The sequence below is a fragment of the Acipenser ruthenus genome, chromosome 2 (genome assembly GCF_902713425.1).
Source record: "Acipenser ruthenus chromosome 2, fAciRut3.2 maternal haplotype, whole genome shotgun sequence".
NCBI classification, from domain to species: domain Eukaryota; kingdom Metazoa; phylum Chordata; class Actinopteri; order Acipenseriformes; family Acipenseridae; genus Acipenser; species Acipenser ruthenus.
Genome location: NC_081190.1, coordinates 798,087 through 804,086, shown reverse-complemented (window position 1 = coordinate 804,086; position 6,000 = coordinate 798,087).

Below are 6,000 nucleotides of genomic sequence, written 5' to 3'. Positions count from 1 at the left end.
TCCCATATATATATATATATATATATATATATATATATATATATATATATATATATATATATTGTGAAGTAGTGGGTTATGAGAAACAGCAGGGAGGGGGTTAAAACCTCCCTGCTATAGAAATGCACCGTTTTGATTTGTGTTGCTTTATTGTTTCATTTGATTTTCTAATTGATTTCTTAATTGTATTATTGTTTAGTTTAATTGTTTTATTAATTATCATCCGCACCTGGGCTATTAGGGAATTAGACCCAGGTGCGGGGGTTTAAAAGGAGAGCAGGCAGTCTGCTCGGGGCTGCTAAGGAGAAGGAGGCAGAAAGGAGTGCTCTGCTTCCTGGCAGTCCCGAGGAAAAAGGTACAGTGCAAACCTGTGTGGTTAAGTTTTGTGGAACAGGGAAACGGCTTAGCCGTCCTGTGATAGTTAGGTTCCTGCGTGTGTAGTTAGTGCTCAGAAAGAGCTAGGTGTTTATTTTGTGTACTTTGTTTTACTTTTGTGTTTATTAAAAAAATAGCGCGTGAGCGCTGAAAAAAATCCATTTGAGTGTCCTGGGTCGTGTTTTTAAAGGGGCAACGAACCCGAGTGGGTGCGAATCTTTCACATATGGTGGCAGAGAGTGTGGGCGCCCCTAAGACCCAGAAAATGGATTTACTGCAGATGATTGAGCAGATTACAAAGAAGGCTGTTGCTCAGAGAGAGCAACTTGGGAGATGGGAGAGAGAGATGGGGTTGGCCCCAGTGAAGAAAAGGGAGCCAACAGAATTGGAGCTGCTGCTCCAAGAATGGGAGCAGGCTAGCGGAGCTCCGCAGCCTCCCGAGTCAGAGGGGGAGGAGCCGCCGCTGCCAGAGCCTAGAGAGGAGGAGCTGCCGCTTCCGGAGCCCAGAGGGGAGGAGCCGCCGCTGCCGGAGCCCAAAGGGGAGGAGCCGCCGCTGCCGGAGCCCAAAGGGGAGGAGCTGCCGCTGCCGGAGCCCAGAGGGGAGGAGCTGCCGCTGCCAGAGCCCAGAGGGGAGGAGCTGCCGCTGCCAGAGCCCAGAGGGGAGGAGCTGCCGTTGACAGAACCCAGAGGGGAGGAGCCGCTGCTTCTGGAGCCCGGGGAGGAGGGGGAACGCATACCTCCACCACAGCCCCGACCACCACCCCTACGGTCCAGTCCGGCGCTGCTGCGTCCAGTCCCTCACTCCTTGCTCCAGGACACCCGGCCGGTCTTCCTGGACCTTCCTGCGCTGGACCTAGAGCCCAGGAGTCTGCAGCACTAGCCACAGCTTTGCCCCTGGTTCCCTGCTCCGCTCTCCCCGAGCACCCAGACGTCGCTGGGCTGCTGCCAGACGTCGCTGTCGCTCCCCCTGTTCGCTGCTTCGCTTCCCCTGGGTGATCGGACATCACTGCACCGGTTCCCAGGGGAAGATCTCTGCCCACTGCTGCATCCTCCAGTGCCACGGTCTACGCTCCGGTCGCCCCTGTCGAACCGTTGGGTCCCCTTGTCGCCGGTGCGCGGTCCTTACCTGGCTGAGCCGGGATGTGGACCGATCCACCCTCAAGCCTGCCCGTGGAAGAGGGCAAGAAAGGACATTTATGCACTTGAGGGTGGGTGGTTGTGTTTCAGGGGAGGAGGTGGCCGTCTCGTGGCCTGTGTCTTGTAAAGACAAGGGGGGGGATGTGTGAAGTAGTGGGTTATGAGAAACAGCAGGGAGGGTGTTAAAACCTCCCTGCTATAGAAATGCACCGTTTTGATTTGTGTTGCTTTATTGTTTCATTTGATTTTCTAATTGATTTCTTAATTGTATTATTGTTTAGTTTAATTGTTTTATTAATTATCATCCGCACCTGGGCTATTAGGGAATTAGACCCAGGTGCGGGGGTTTAAAAGGAGAGCAGGCAGTCTGCTCGGGGCTGCTAAGGAGAAGGAGGCAGAAAGGAGTGCTCTGCTTCCTGGCAGTCCCGAGGAAAAAGGTACAGTGCAAACCTGTGTGGTTAAGTTTTGTGGAACAGGGAAACGGCTTAGCCGTCCTGTGATAGTTAGGTTCCTGCGTGTGTAGTTAGTGCTCAGAAAGAGCTAGGTGTTTATTTTGTGTACTTTGTTTTACTTTTGTGTTTATTAAAAAAATAGCGCGTGAGCGCTGAAAAAAATCCATTTGAGTGTCCTGGGTCGTGTTTTTAAAGGGGCAACGAACCCAAGTGGGTGAGTCCGGTTACAATATATATATACACTATATATATGAATACAAATTCTGAATGCAGCAAAGAGGATTTCATCATTTGTATAGTAATTGAACCCTAGATATTCTAGGTCTCAAACAAGGTGACCAGCAGTTCAGGTAGAGTCCTCTAAAGTACAGCATTACTGTCCTGTTCCTCCTGCTTGTGAAGGTGTTTGGTAATCCCTTTTCTTGCCAGTGTTGTGGTTTGTGTCTATCTGCATCTTTCCCCTCTGTTTGCTGTTTACTGCATGTTCCTCAATGAATAGGATGTTTCATGACTAAATGACTATCCTTCCTACACATGTGGGGACACAATCACTCTTTTTAAATGAATAAAACAATGCAAAAAAGCTTACTGGATGTGCTAGAGCAGTGAAACTAACACACCCTCTTGGTTTGCAGTTTCTTTTTGGTGTCTCAAATGCCAGGAACTTGGGGAGTTAGGTTTTGATACTGTGTCAATCGATGACAAACATCGAGGCCAATTGCCTTCCAGATGTTCCACTAAACCAAATGAATGCAGCTGATTCACAATAAATGCTGTTACTGACTCTCACTAAACTGATCTGAACTCTGACTGTCAAGCTTATCAAACATTTTCTGAAAGAGTTGCTTCTCCTTGAGGCACAGCTGACCTGGGGTCCTGATTGAATGATTCAGAGTCCGAGTAGCGCAGCAGAACTGTTCCACAGCAATGGAATAAGTACTTCTAAGGATAGGCTCAAAGGCTTTAAGGCTTGTCTCTTGTGATCAGGCTTGTAACTGGTGTGGAAAGCTTCTGTTGATCTGGGTTAAAAGGTACACTTGGCCCCAGCTGTTTAAACCATTGCATTCACGTGATCACATAATTATCTGAACTGTTTGTATAAGACCGTGAGTTAAACTGATTACACCAAATGCAATCAGAAACTTGTGTAGAAGGCGAGGAGTGCATGATAAATGTTTGGTGACAGGCTGATGCAGATTGAAGGCAGTTATCATGACTGATGGGCGGACACGATCAGCACATAAGGGTTCATTCGTTTTAACATGGATGCGAAAAAAATCTAATTAAAGAAAATGCATTTCAAAATCTGTTTGATAAAGATTGGCATTTGCAAAACATTTTAGGAAAGTTTCTAAAACTGTTTTAACGGATTGTATTAATAAAACGACTTTTAAGTTACAGATTAGTGAATTGCAGACCTGTAAGCTGTGTAGCCTTGATCATGATCACAGCTGATTCACTTTTTTAATTTCTTATCCAGGGTGTCTTACAATTGTTAAAATTATATCACATTGTTTTTACATACAATTACCCATTTATACAGTTGGGTTTTTACTGGAGCAACCTAGGTAAAGTACCTTGCTCAAGGGTACAGCAGCAGTGTCCCCCTCCTGGGATTGAACCCACGACCCTCTGGACAAGAGTCGAGAGTCCTAACCACTACTCCACAGTGCTGCCCCTTTCCTGCTCTTTTCTTCTGTTGTGGCCCCTGACATTGCTTCAGAGAAGGCTAGGAAGGTCCCTTTTTAAAAGTACTTTGTGCTGATTACATTTTTCGTGGGTATGATGGAGGGGCTGGATTTGAGTCTTTGAACTGGGCCTGGAGTACCCTTGGCATGGCACTGCATGTGTGTCATACACTGTGTGGCGACTGTCATGATCAAAACCACACATGTCAAGTTTGGATTTATTTATTTGGGAATGTCTAAAATTAACCAACTAGATTTTTTTTCTTCATAATTCATAACAACATTTATACATTTGGTTGCTGAAGTTCTGTCTGGTTTTATTGTGTCCTACAGCACTCTCATTAATACACTAAGGCCTCATACACACACACACACTGCGGTTAAACTAACAGCTGAACTCGGACCATCATTACACGACATTCGTTAGGTTTGTGTGGGGCAGCATGGAGGCTGTGTTTTTGTTTATGCTTTTGGAAGAAAGTACAGTACGTAATTGATTGAGAGCTCGTCAATGGTTTCCAAGCGACTGGATTAAAAATGTATGTGTGTGGATTTAAACTGTATTAAGACAAAAGGTGAACTCGAAACCGAATTCAGGCTGTGTGTGTACGAGGCCTAACACTACGTAACCTTGTTGTAATGAACTGGCATCTCAGCCCATTGAAGTGAACGGAAAGGCAAGGGCTGGACGCGAATCCTGCGGTTCAAAGACGAACGCCTTACCATTCAACAAAAGAGAAAGCCCTTTATTTGTTTTCTCCAAACCATTTTAGGTTTTAGATTGGAGAGGGTGAATTGGGTGTCACTGGTTAATTGATACTAGTGCACTAGTACAATAGTTTTACAGACCAAGGTTAGCACTAATATTGAGACTACCTAATGGTTAAGGTAGTTTTAGATTAGTGCTAGCAGGGGTCTGTGAAACCCTACTATATATGCTTGATATAACACCCAGTCTCGACTGTCTGCCCTACTCATATTAGCACACAGTTTTACTGGCACTCTCCAAAGTGCCCCCCCCCCCCCCCCTTTAAAAAGGCTAATGGGCTTTAAACATTTTAACTCCAATGCTTCTTTACACCATACTGAGCCCTGGAGGGGAAATGAGAGAAAACACACACACACACACACACACACACACTGAGACAAGCACGCGCACACACACACTGAGAGACACACACTGACACACTGACACACACACACAGACACACTGACACACACACACACTGAGACACACACCCACTGACACACTGAGACACGCACGCGCACACACACACACACATAGATAGATAGATAGATCTGTCTCGAGTGCACAAGCTATTATCTCTATAACAGCGCTCTATCATCATCACTTCAATAAGAGCCACTGTCATCAACCAACACTGCAGTAAACTTGGAACAATGAAGAGGTTTGCTAACCTCAGAAGAGCAGCTTCCTAATTAAAACAAGGACACACGTTCATTGTGCAATGTTTTGAAGTATGTTCACTTGATAAAATGATGATTCACTGTCCTTATTTCATTATTTCCCCCTTCAGGAAAGTGTGTCCTGGTTTACATTCACTTACACAAAGTGCAAGCCTTCCTGAGGGCTTCGACTGCCCAGTAACCACATCCCTTTCCACAGGAGGACTGCTAAAATCACTCCATCAAACATAATAGCAGTTATGGACAGCATAGGAGGGTTTGAGGTAAGTGCATGGCAAACATGATGTCAATTTTAGAACCATTTAGCTTCACAGACTGGGGATAGTGCTGTTTCTCACTGGGCATCTCATCCTGCTTTCAAAAAGCAGGGTTAAATCGTACAGATCTGTTTCTCATTTAAAGAATGCTTGCCTTGCTCTGTGCTGGTTTAGCTCCCCACTGCATATTAACATGTGTCTGTTGCCATTGCAGTTGAGAAGAGGTTCACACATCTAGAAATGGTGATGGTTCAGGATGCCTCCAGTCCATGTTGGTATCTGAAGTTAAGCAGTGCTGTAGTTTTAAAGCAGAGCTTTCCAACCCTTCTGGTTTTAAGAGCCGTACCGGTGACTCGGGAGTTCTTAATAAAGAGACACGGAAAATATATTTGTGCTGTATTAATACTAACATAAAAAAGAAGGACTGCAACATAAAATAAGTTTCATTTACTAAAACCAAATAGCCGCAGGTAGGTTTACCAACAGCTGTTTTACCATATGCATAATGATAATAGTAGTAAACGCTATATGCGCCATCACCATGTTAATTTTTAACCAATGAGAATGCAGCATTTGGTTTTGACAGGTCCCCTTAGCCAATCAGAATTGACCGGAAGTCCCGCCTCCCAATTCCGGTCATATGTTTGTAGTCTTTAAGCAATT